Source organism: Mandrillus leucophaeus, unplaced genomic scaffold, assembly GCF_000951045.1.
Source record: "Mandrillus leucophaeus isolate KB7577 unplaced genomic scaffold, Mleu.le_1.0 Scaffold262, whole genome shotgun sequence".
NCBI lineage: Eukaryota > Metazoa > Chordata > Mammalia > Primates > Cercopithecidae > Mandrillus > Mandrillus leucophaeus.
Genome location: NW_012102721.1, coordinates 2049073 through 2062123, shown reverse-complemented (window position 1 = coordinate 2062123; position 13051 = coordinate 2049073). Strand labels below are relative to the sequence as shown.

Genomic DNA, 13051 nt, shown 5'->3' with positions numbered 1-13051 from the left:
AGAGTGTAAGGGAAGATGGGAAAGCAATGAGGAGGTACTGAAAATATCTAGGAAAAGCAGAGAGGCTTGGACTACAGAAGCAGCAGGGAAGACAGGAAGAGGTAGTCAGATTCGGAAGTATTTTGGAGAGCCACTCAACAGCATTTCCTCATTGATTCGCTATGAGGTGTGAGAATAAGAGAGGCGTCCGGGGGACTTTCAGTGTTTTGGGCCTGGGCAGTTACAGGAGTAGAGCCGCCACTGAAGTGGAGAGAGCAGGTTGGAGGGAGACCACAGGTTCCGTCCTGGACACGTTCGGTTTGCGTACCAGCCATCCCAGCAGAGAGGTCAGGCCGCAAGCTGGATCAAGGCGTCCAGAGTCCAGGCGGGAAGAGAAGTGGAGATGCAAATGTGTGAGTCATGTGCGTGTAATTTGTATCCACAGCCATGAGCTTGGAAGAGAGGGAGCAGGTGTAGACAGAGAAGAGAAGAGGTCCCAGGACAGGGACCCAGGCAGGAGAGCAAAGGAGAAAAAAAAAAAAGCAGAAAGCAGCTGGAGAGGCAGGAGGGAAACCTGGAGCGGGAGACCACGGAAGGCCGGGAAGCAGGCGGAGGAAGGAGAGTGAGCAGCGCCAGGCGCTGCTGATGGCTCCGGGAAGCCGAAGGCTGAAGTTCCATGGCTGCCGCTTGGTGAAGGGGAGCTTATCGATGACAGTGACAAGAGCAGTTTGGGGAGAGGGGTGAGAAAACCCGACTACAATAATTTCAAACTAGAATATCACCTTTGCAACATTTCCATAAATCTAAGATTATTCTGAAACAAACATTTTCCTTAATAAAATAGAACAAGAGGAGAGGAGCTAGGAACAGGAAGTAGGGACAATTCTCAGAGGTTTTCTGTAAAAGGGAGCAGAGAAATAGGCAATAGCTAAGGAGGAGAGTGGGATCAACAGAAGATTTTTTTTAAGGTGGAAGAAATAAAAACATGTTTGTGCACTTATGAGCCAGGAAAGAGATAGAAATGATGATGTAGGAGAGGGAGGGGAGGCTTACGCAGCAGCACACCTTTCAACAGGCAATGGGGGACAGGTCCTAGACGCAAGCAGGAGAACTTCCCCACTCTAGGAGCTTGGGCAGTTCATCTCTATGGCAGCAGAAGGGAACGTGGAGGATATAAATGCAGACACAGGTGGGTGGATAGGTGCAGTGGGAGTTTGGAAACGTTCTCTTTCATGTCTTTAGTGAAGAAGGAAGCAAGATCACCAGCTGAGAGGGGAAGAAGGAGAGGATGGTGGGAAGCTGAGAAGAAGGGAACCTCTTGGCATCTTCACCTAGGAGAGTGGAAAAAGCCAGTGCATCGGGAATACACAGCACTGCGGGCTTGCAGGGGAGTGCGGGTGCCCACTTGATGATGTCGGTCATTCGTGTAAGTGGGACCAGTGGGTGCGGTTGTGTTTTTCTCTAGCCCCATTCTGTTAAATCGGCATGAACGAGGAGTGCACATGGCAAATTGCAGTAGGCAAATTGCAGTGCATCAGCACCACGACCTGAGCAAGCAAGAGCAATAAAATAACATGTGCAATGAAGCGAGCAGCAACAGGGAGCTGGAAACGTGGCAGCAAGTGACTATCGTGTGTGACCAGGACATTCAACTAAGTGAGCAGGAATGAGGACAGGCTGCAGGGCCCACAGGGAAAGGACAGGGGAAAGGGGTCCATGAGTTGTGTGCAGGTTGCTGAAGGGTCCGTGGATTGGCAGAGTTCAGGCAGTAGACAGAGCAGAGTGGCAAGGCCAGGAGATGGTAGACAGGGAGTGGAGATGTCCAGCTAGGATTACAGAGACATTATACTAACCGGTAATGACAAAGCCCAGGGCAATGCTAGAAAGTTCCAATAGAACTATCTGTGATGATGAAAGTGTCCAATATCTGCATTAGCCAACACGGCAGCTGCTAGCCACAGACACTTGAAATGTGGCTAATGCAACTAAGAAATCAAATGTTTACTTATTCTTGATTGTGACTAATTTAAATGTATATAGCCACTAGTGGTTAGCGGCTACCATATTGGACAGCACAGGTCTAAGGTATAATAAACCATAAGAGTGAGGCACTTGGGTTGCAGGCAGGAGAGGATGTGTATAGGACAAAATCATTGGGAGAGAGAGATTCAGGGAACTGGAAAGTTCCTTGTTAGAAGAATCAACCACATGGACTAAAATCATGCAGAACTAAGGCTGGATGGTGATGGAGAGAGTGACAGGGAACCAGGAGCCCCAGTCACTGAGAAGTGAGCAGTCAGCAGATGGCTGCAGCCAGGGGGAGAGAGGGATGCGATCTGATGAGATGAGACAAAGCTGAGGCATTTAGAGAGGTCCAGAAGGGATGAGAAGAAGCAGGAGGGACCCCTGCCCCACCTCCAGGTCCAGCAGAGTGTATTCTAGAAGGAACAGTGGAAAGGCCCAAGGGTTTGGGCAGGAATGAGAAATGCAGTGAATATTGCGGATACTCAGACACTGTGGGGATCCAGAAGGAGCCGATGAGGAACCACCTAGAATTCCAGGGCATCCGTGGTGACTGACACGCATGTAAGTGAGAGGCACACAGAGGCGAGCTGTGGTGGACACAGGGCTAGTGCGTATGTTGACACTGGTTGCTGGGACCCGGGAGGGGATCTGGATTCCCTCAAATGCCTGCCAAGGGAGGCCTTTCCCACAGCTGCCACGCCTCTCTCCAGAGCCTCACTGAAATCCTTCTAGGTGGAGGGTAGGAGACCGGGAGAGGTGCATTCCCCGCTAGGCATAGGAACGCTTTACTTCAAGCACTCAGGGTACATTCTAGATCCTTGTTAATAGGTGCAAAGATGTCATGAATCCACGAAAGATGCCACTTAGATGGGTGAAAACCAGAATAAAGATGTCATTCTCCCTGCATTAAGATATAAATGCAATCCAGTTGCAATAAAATTACAGGCGAGTGTTTTGAGAAATTCAGTAAACTTATTTTAATTTTACCATGGAAGAAGAAAGGTCTATGAAGAGCTAGGTTAGATCGAGTGTGGTGGCTCATGCCTGTAACCCCAGCACTTTGGGAGGCCGAGGCAGGCAGATCACCTGAGATCAGGAGTTCAAGGCCAACCTGGCCAACATGGTGAAACACTGTCTCGACTAAAAATATAAAAGTCAGCCCGATATGGTGGCGTGTGCCTGTAATCCCAGCTACTCAGGAGGCTGAGCCAGGAGAATCACTTGAACTCAGGAGGTGGAGGCTGCAGTGAGCTGAGATCATACCACTGCACTCCAGCCTGGGCAACAGAGCAAGATCCTGTCTCAAAAAAAAAAAAAAAACTAGGTCAACTTTTAAAAAGCCAAGAGCCAAGTGAGACTGGGCACGGGTGGTTCACGTCTATAATCCCAGCACTTTGGGAGGCCCAGCCTGATGGATGACTTGAGCTCAGGAGTTAGAGACCAGCCTGGACAACATGGCGAAACCCTGTCTCAAAAAAAAAAAAAATATATATATATATATATACACACACACACACACACACACACACGTATACAAAAATTGGCTGGGCGTGGTGGTGCACACCTGTGGTCCCAGCTACTTGGGAGGCTGAGGTGAGAAAGATCCCTTGAGCTCCGGAGATCGAGGCTGCAGTGAGCCGTGATCGCACCACTGTGCTCCAGTCTTGGACACAGAGCAAGGCCCTGTCTCAAAAAGAAAAAGAAAAAAAAGGAAAGTAAAGTAAAGCAGGCTTGTTCTGCTAGGCATTAAAACACATCTCAAAGTGATGGTAATGAAAAGACAGCATGCAAGCTGCACAAAGTAGAAACTATATCCAGGAGACAGAATAGAGAGTACCGAGTGAAACCTGTGTCCGAAAAGGATTTAATGTATAGTAAAGGGAAACAAAACTCAATAAGGAAAAGAGGACAATGGTTAGTAGATAGTGCTGGAGACACCATGACTGTATCAATCAAAACATGACTGAATCTCTACCTAACACAGAAAAATCATCGTGCACTGCAGATGAATGCAACACCTGCCTGAGGAAGGTAAAAGGGTGAGGATAACAGAAAGACATATAAGAGAATATCTTTATGATTTGCAGATAGGGTAGGACTTCTTAAAACTTCCAATGTACAGAAATATTAATAAATTTGATTGTACGAAAATGAAGGAGTTTTGTTCCAAATGGTCACCCCAGAGACAAAAATAAATACAGGACAGACAGGGAGAAGATTTTGCAACAAATAAAATCTACCAGGCAAAAAACAGAAATGTAGAACCAAAAAATGCCACAAACCAACAAGAAAATGCCAGCAGCTCTAATAGTCAAATGAGTACCAGCAGTTTACTGAAATGCAGCCACATGAAAGGCTGCCTGCACTGAGGGAGATGATGGCCGTCATCAATAGGTAGAGAAATGCAAATTAATACCCTGGAAAATCACTTTCCACTTATTAGCCTGGCACAAACTCAGCAGCTGATGCCAAGCGCTGGCAGAGATGGAAGGATACTGGAACTGTGCCCACTGGTGGGAGGGGAGGCTGGGCACAGTCGGGCCCAGCTCACCAATTAGGCCTCAGCACCCCAGGGCCTGGCATTTCTGATTCCAGGCATAGAAATGTCCACATGGCCCCTTGTGGAGACGTGTTTGAGAATACTTGTCACAGCTTTATTTGGAGGACAGAGAGCTGGAAGCACTCGGCATCCACCACTTGAAGAAAGGAGGGTGAAATGATTTCCTCCAGCAGAACCGCCAAGTACCTGGCCGCTAAGAGAAGTGATGGCTTAGAGAAAATAAGAGACAGAAAGATTCACAACAATAATTTTGTGAGTGTTTTTTAAATGACTACAAAACAATGATATCTGTTTGTAGGAACACATAACAAAATGCTATCCATTAAACCCAAGGGGAGGGGAAGGGGGACAGTGCAGAGCCCAGGTCAAAGAGACGGACTGCCCGGGCTTGGCCCTGACACCACACGCAGCTCAGCAAGCTCCTCCTGGAGGCCACGGTGGAATTCATCTCAACACTTGTAAGTGGGGAACAAACAGTGAGTGTGCATAAAGCCCTTAGAACAGCATCTGGTCTGAAAGCGACACTGGAAGGGTTGGGTCATTGTTGTTGCTGTTATAAAAGGAAATTAAAGAACCAAACAAGTGAGAGTCCTTGCATGAAGCCACCCTGAAAATGTGCCAAGAAGCGAGCACTGTGAACAGCTCAGCCCTCTGAACCTGATGTCCAAGCAGGAATGAGAGAGAGATGGAGAGGGAGGGAGGAGGAAGGAGGGAGAGGGGAAAGAGGGAGAAGAGAGAGAGAAGGAAGGAGGGAGAGGGAAGGAGGGAGAGGGAAGGAGAGAGGGAGGCAGAGAAAGAGGGAGAGAGAAGAAGGGAAGAGAAAAAGGAGGGAGGGAAAGGGGAAGGTAAAGAGGGAGAGGGAGGAAGTGGAGAGGGAGGAGGAGGTCTTAAATGGGGGTGGAGAAGAGGGTACCACTCTGAAGGTCTCCTGCAGCTTCAGGAACTAATACTTTAGTCTTGATTGCTGCTCTCCAGGAAGCGTCACAATGGGTCACATGCCCTGGCAACAGGCAATTTTGATTATTCACCAGACAGTAGCCCAGCAGTTGTCCCTTATTGGAAGAGCTCAGGGCGATCTGTCTCGGGATGTGGCAGTGTCTGCAGACCTACCTAAAACTGCCACAGAGTATGGTATTTTCCACAACATCCTCTTATCCTTTGCCAAAGTTGGCAAATACCGTAAGTTCCTCAGTGGAAGCTTGGTGGGTATTGCTAGAAGCTGTGCCAATGTGCAGTCATGGCAGGTGGTGCTGAGCCACGGGTTCCTTGTCTTGCAAGAGCAGTGCCACCTACAGAAGAGAATGTTCCACAATCTGACACTCAGATGACAAAGAGCCGGAGGCAGTATCTTTCCAGGGTCCTCCCCAAGACTCCCCCAGCATCTGCACCTTGTTTTCCGCCCTAGGAAGCTTGCTTTCTTGGGGTCTGGGTTGGCCACACTCATATCCCTAGGGATCCAGAGGATCCCTTGCTCTATGATTTCAAAATTAACTCAGCAAAGGCGAGCCCCAGCAGGGGACTGGGAGGCAGAACAGTAAAATCTCTGCCTTATGCCCTTGACCATCTCCTGCAGGGTGGCTGTGGTCACTGCCCCACGGAGGCACCTTCCCTAGAGACTCTCTCCTTCCCTGTCCCTTTGCTCACTTCCTCCCTCCCATCCCTTTGGTTTTAGGGATGGTAACAGCTGTTCCACCACCCTCCCTTTCCCTATTACCACACAACCCTGGTGGTTTCCCTACACCTTTGTCCCTGGTGCCTTTATTAAGCCTTTCTTGGGTTTCCCTAATTTGAGTGTGCTTTTCCTGCCTGCCGGGACACTGCTTCTGGTGCCCTGTCATTATTATAAGATCCAATTACATCTGCTTCTATTCCTGGGCCCTGATACAGGCTTATTTCATGCCATCTTTTTGAAGAGCCACTTATATCCCCAGTCATGTTCATTATATATGCTGTGCTGAAGTCTGTTCTCAGTTCTTAAGATTTTCAAAGTCATCCTTGACTTTCCAAGTACTGCACCAAACACTCCAAAGGCATTTCCTAATTTAATTCACACAACACCAATAATAGATGACGTTGCCACTATCATTTTATAGATGAAGACTTTGAGACTTTTGGCTAAAATCTCACAGCCAATTAAGGATCTGCTTATCTTTGGGAAGTTACCAAGAATCTTTGATCAAGATCTTTATTGATTTTGCATCATCATTTTGGGGGACGTTCTGTTGGTGGTAAGTTTCTTCTCAAAGTGGCTCAAAGAGTTTGTAGCACTATTTCAAATAGTACTAATTCTCAATGATGGGGACTCTGCACTGGCTGCTGGCCACTCTCAGATTGTCAGAGTATTGAAAATGAGTCAACATCTACTTAAAGGTTTTTTTTTCTTTCTTTCTTTCTTTTTTTTTTTTTGAGACAGAGTCTCACTCTGTTACCCAGGCTGGAGTGCAGTGGTGCAATCTCCGCTCACTGCAAGCTCCGCCTCCCAGGTTCATGCCATTCTCCTGCCTCAGCCTCCCGAGTAGCTGGGACTACAGGCACCCACCACCACGCCCGGCTAATTTTTTGTATTTTTAGTAGAGACGGGGTTTCACCATGTTACCCAGGATGATCTTGATCTCCTGACCTCGGGATCCACCAGCCTTGGCCTCCCAAAGTGCTGCGATTATAGGCATGAGCCATCACGCCCGGCCAACATCTACTTAAAGTTTTAAGATCATTTACCTTAGCCAAGAGGGGCAAGAAAACAGAGCCGGAGACAGAGTGAACTTTGTAGTGATTGAGTAATGTCTCCCCAAAATTCAAGTCCACCTGGAATCAGAACGTGACCTTACTGGGGAAACAAGGTCACTGCAGATGTAATTAAGTTAAAGATCTTGAGATGAGATGTCCAAGTTTTAGGGTGGACTGGTGGACACCAACCCTATGGCTGGTGTCCTTGTAAGAGGAGATGAGGAGACACAAAGACCAGAGGAGAAGGCCGTGTCGGACTGGAGGCACAGGCTAGAGTGAGGCTGCCACAAGCTGAGGAGTAACTGGGGTCACCAGAAGCTGGAAGAGGCCAGGGAGGATCCTCCCTAGAACCTTCAGTGAGTTGCAGCTCTGCCAATACCTCAGTGGCAGATTTCTGCCCTCCAGAATTGTGAGAGAACACATTTTCGCTGTTTTAAGTCACCAAGTTTATGGTAGTTTGTTACCTAGGAAATTAATACAGTTGGATTAAACAACCTGGAGACAGGAACCTTATTTGAACCATCATAGAAACACTTTATCACCTAAAGCAAACAATGAATCCAAAAGAATAATACAAGATAAAGAAAACATTGGCGATTATCTAGCAAATGCATATGGTGTGTTAAATTATTACTTCTAAAGACTGGGGAAAAAATGAGAGGAGAAAGGGGATTTTTATTGTTTGTGCCATTTAGATTTTTTTTTTTACCGTGAACAAATACTACACCTATAACTTTTTAAAAAGATGATGCTGACATTAAAGGGGTTGGGGGTGGGGAGGCCTTATCTGGTAGGTCAGGGGGCATTTGATGCAAACATGCAGGTTTTGTTCCTCAAGTCCCTGTTGATTGATATCCCAATATAGTCCATGCCCCACTTTGGGGTCTTCACCCCTTCAACAAAGCTCTTAACCTTGTTTGGCTTGTCGTCACATGTGTCTCCAGTTAACTGGTGTTTTCTGAGTGTGGTGTGACTTGCTTCTGCCCTGTAGCTTTTGTTGCTGCATGACTGACAGAGAGAGAGAGTCAGAGACAGAGAGAAGGGCAGGAAAAGAGAGACAGAGCAGAATGAATTGGCAGATGCCTCTCTAGCCCCAGCCAGCTTTGTACAGGTGCCACGGTCCTATCACTAGGACCTCTGAAGTCATCAGGAACCTAATGACCCTCAGTACAGCTGGTTGTTTTCCCCAAGCATGTTGCCCAGGGCAATTCTTCAATTGATGTGGCCTTTAGGATAGGGGACAGGATGCCTACAGCCTAGAATCTCACAGCTCTACCCATGCCAGCCCATAGGGAACTCATGTAATTCAGAGCTACAGGCAGGAGTGGGCGATGGAGGGGCAGCACTTGCCTTAAGGCAATTAGAGGCTCCCAAATCCCACTAGGAACCACTTATACCCAGTTTGAACTGAAGACTTTCTAGGCACCATAAGCTGTGCGAGACACTTTGGGTGTCTCTTCGTAGAATCCTCATATCACCCCCTTGGGTTCAGTACTAATATTCTCCACAGCTCTCTTGATGACACCAAGTGTATTAGTCCATTTTCACACTGCTATAAAGAAACACCTGAGATCAGGGAATTGATAAAGAAAGGAGGTTCTATTGGCTCACTATTCTGCAGCATACAGGAAACACGGCTGCATCTGCTCAGCCTCCGGGGAGGCCTCAGGAAACTTACAATCATGGTGGAAGGCAAGGGGGAAGAAGGCACTTCTAACATGGCCAGAGCAGGAGGAAGAGAGAGCAAGGGGGCAGGTGCCACACACTTTAAAACAACCAGATCTCATAAGAACTAAATCCCGAAAACAGCACTACGGGGATGGTGCTAAACCATTCATGAGTGACTGCCCCTATGATCCAATCACCTCCCACCAGGCCCCACCTTCAACACTGGGGATTACAATTTGACATGAGATTTGGGCAGGGCCACAGACTCAAACCATATCACCAAGTCTTGCCCAAGGTAATGCAGCCATTAAGCAGAAGAGCTGGGAGGTGAACCCTGCCCTTTCTCCTGTGCACTGGAGCCTGAGGCATGAAACCACACAAGGCCCTGGCCAGTCTCACCCTTGTGACTTCAGGAAACAAAAGACAAGCCATCCACTAGAAGATGCAGTGAGACCTTCAACCGTTTTCATTCTTAACTTGGGGAACCTCAGGGTGCCCTGCTGGCAAAGAATCCCAGAGGCTTCAGGGCCCAGGTGGGGAAGAAATTCTTTGCCTGTGGCTTATTCGTCTTGCCTATCCCTTTTCCCTTCCCAGACCCCCAGCAGGCAGCTGCTAAGGAACACTACTCACCTCCAGCAAGGACTGCCAGAGTACAGCACCTCCACATGCATTCCTAATCCTCAGCTGTAGGAAAAAGCATAAGTGTCCATCCCCAGAGTAGGAGATTCTATACGAAGCAGGATGGCTGGCCAATCCCACCCACAGTGAGTCCTATGGTGACCATTATGATAATAGGAGTTAAGAAGAAATCACTTAGGCAGATAGCAAGGGTATCTGCCTTGGTGAGGTTTTTCTTTTTAATGAAAAGCAGCCCTGAATTACTTTCCTTTCTAACGAAGAGCATCCTGTAAAATCAAGCTGCACACATAGATACCTGCATTGTGCCAATCATGTTCAAGATGGCGGCTCCATCTTCCCTTCTCTTTGTCAGCCACATGTAATGTAAGCAGCAGACAAGATGGCACCAATCACCTGGAAAGCTCATTTGCATAAGATGAGGGTGGGGCAACCAGCCATCCCCGCATGCTATGTAAACATCATACGTGATGGAACCAATCTCTGAGCCCTATATTAATCAGACACCGCCTCCTCAAACTGGACTATAAAACCTGGTGCATTCACCAACAGCCAGTCCTTTCTGCTTGGAGACCCCTTTTTCTATGGAGAGAGCTGTTTCTCTTTCTCTTCTCTTCTGCCTGTTAAACCTTGGCTCCTAAACTCCTCGTGTGTGTCTATGTCCTAAATTTTCCTGGCACACGACAACGAACCCCAGGGTATATACCCCAGACAACGTAGCCGCTTCAGCTACAGTCCAGAAGTTAAAACTAACATCTTGAGTAACTTCAAACCCAAGTCAAGAGTTAGGCTAACTCTCACTGTACACTTCCATAGACACATTCTATACTGTAGTAATACTTTCCAAAACATAGGCACATGGCCTGATTAGCTTAGCCATAGTTGAGCCATCAAGGGTAGACCTAGGAATACAAAACAGGGTTGAACCCTAACTGGTCACAGTGCTAAGTACACTGCATACATTTTCTCATCCAATTCTCACAACATTCTAAGGTACTATTTTTATCCCAATTTTAGAACTGAAGAGTCACCCAAAAAGAGGTTGAATCCTTCAACCAGAATTACTGTATTAGTCCATTTTCACGCTGCTGATTAACACATACCAAGACTGAGCAATTTACTAAAGAAAGAGGTTTAATGGACTCACAGTTCCACGTGGCTGGGGACGCCTCACAAACATGGTGGAAGGCAAAAGGCACATCTTACATGGCAGCAGCAAGAGAAAATGAGAGAGAAGCGAAAGCGGGAACCCCTTATAAAACCATCAGCTCTCGTGAGACTTATTCACTACCACGAGAACATTATGGGGCAAACCACCCCCATGATTCAATTATCTCCCACCGGGTCCCTCCCACAACACGTGGGAATTATGGGAGCACAATTTAAAATGAGATTTGGGTGGGGACACACAGCCAAACCATATCAATTACATATCTGGAAAATAAGAAAACCAAGATCTAACTGAAAAGCCTAGAATTCTACCACTGTCACCTCCAATGCAGATGTTGTTGTAAATCAAAATGAACTGGAATTCAGGCACATTTTCACTGTCACTAAAATTTGCAAATCAAACACTCCTCTTTTTCTAGAATTCAAAATTATACCTTTTTTCAGGTTAAATACTTCTAGTCCCATTTTATTAATTTGGAGTATATTTTCTCTTGAATTTATAACACACTGATTATTTTTCAGTTGGCAATAAATACCCTTCCTAATATGACCACAGTAGACAACTTTAGAAATCATGCCTTATGAACGACAAGCCAGTTTAAATCCCACTTCATTCCTGAGTGGGAAATCCCACTAAGCCAGCAACTAATGGAAGTATAATATTCTAATAGTTGGGTTATTTTAAAACAAACTCCGTAGAAAGGATGGCTTTCATAATCCCTTTTAGATGCTCGAGACAGCTTTGGTACCGTCACAGAATGAGAAATGTTTAAAGACCATGTTCAAATGATTTACACGACGAGCATTAAATGTGTTTCTGCAGGAGCATGTCAAATGAAGCAACGGTACGGTTTTGGAGAGCAGGCCTGAATTACATTCAGCAGGTTTGCTAGCACATTGCATTCATCTGTTCATAAAATAATTAACGCGTGAAGGGTAAGACTCACATTTTTCCCTCCTGGGTCTTCGGGCTGAAGGCTTGTCTTAGCCACCATCACAACCAGCAGCTTTCCTGTGCCCAGTTGAACACAGAAAAGTCTTTGTTGTAGGAATTAGCCTCCCAGCCTGAGGGCCTTGGGCTCTCAGAGCCACTTCATTGATGGCAATGCTGTTGCCATAGTTACCAGGCTCACCCTCCACAGTTTGCCTCTTCACCTCACCACAAAAGCTTTGGAAGAAAATAAAACTTAAAGTTGAGTCGTAGGCTAATACATGAGCCAATACTGTTACTTGTTAATGTTAAATATTTAAAAAATCATTTTGGAGGAGAAAAAAATAGAAAACAGGTCTTTGGAAAGCCATCTGTAATCTCTCAACTATTTGGATTTTTAACAGCTCACCAGAGAGAATAGGTGCTTTCCAAGCTTACAGACATTGCTTTAAAATGGACTTTTTTCTTTGTTTAGAGCCACACTGTTTGTGTTGGTTTTATTCTTGGATTAAAACCATTGTGATAGTCAGACATCAGAGAATAATTCATCTCAGTCCCAGTATTTCAGAGCCTCCCAACCATCACGCATAGAGCATGGCTTCGGGAAATGGAATTTTTGCTTTTCCATAAATGTCTTTACAATGTGTCTATTTCACGTCTTGATGGGACTTCTCACCAGGAAATTTTATGACAAGTTACTTCAATAAGAAAAATAAAAATCTGGCCAGGTGTAGTGGCTCATGCCTGTAATCCCAACACTTCGGGAGGCTAAGGTGGGAGGATCATTTGAGCTCAGGAGTTTGAGACCAGCCTGGGCAAAAGGATGAAATTCTGTCTGTACAAAAAAAAAAATATATATATATATATGTGTGTGTGTGTGTGTGTGTGTGTGTGTGTGTATATATATATATAAAAGTTAGCCAGGCATGCTGACACACACCTGAGGTCTCAGCTACTCAGGAGGCTGGGATGGGAGGATCACTTGAGCCCAGAAGGTCGAGGCTGCAGTGTGCCATGACTGCACCATTGCACCCCAGCCTGGGCAACAGAGTGAGATCTTGCCTCAAAAAGAAAAGAAAAAGAAAGAGGCCAGGCATGGTGGCTCATACCTGTAATCCCAGCACTTTGGGAGGCCGAGGCAGGTGGATCAAGAGGTCAAGAGATCGAGACCATCCTGGCTAACATGGTGAAACCCCGTCTCTAATAAAAAATACAAAAAAAAAAAAAAATTAGCCAGGCGTGGTGACAGGTGCCAGTAGTCCCAGCTACTCGGTAGGCTGAGGCAGGAGAATGGCATGAACCCGGGAGGAGGAGCTTGCAGTGAGCCAAGATCTCGCCACTGCACTCCAGCCTAG

At 46.4% G+C, this 13051-nt stretch overlaps 1 protein-coding gene across 1 annotated transcript in view; it reads right to left on the bottom strand.

Annotated features, from left to right (window-relative positions):
- B3GALT5 (UDP-Gal:betaGlcNAc beta 1,3-galactosyltransferase, polypeptide 5) overlaps nucleotides 1-11781 on the bottom strand; it is a 107968-nt gene extending 96187 nt beyond the window's left edge. The window contains exon 1 of the mRNA XM_011984177.1: nucleotides 11713-11781. The gene's annotated coding sequence lies outside the window, so the exon portion shown is untranslated. The remainder of the gene's footprint in view (nucleotides 1-11712) is intronic.
- Nucleotides 11782-13051: the final 1270 nt, after the last annotated feature.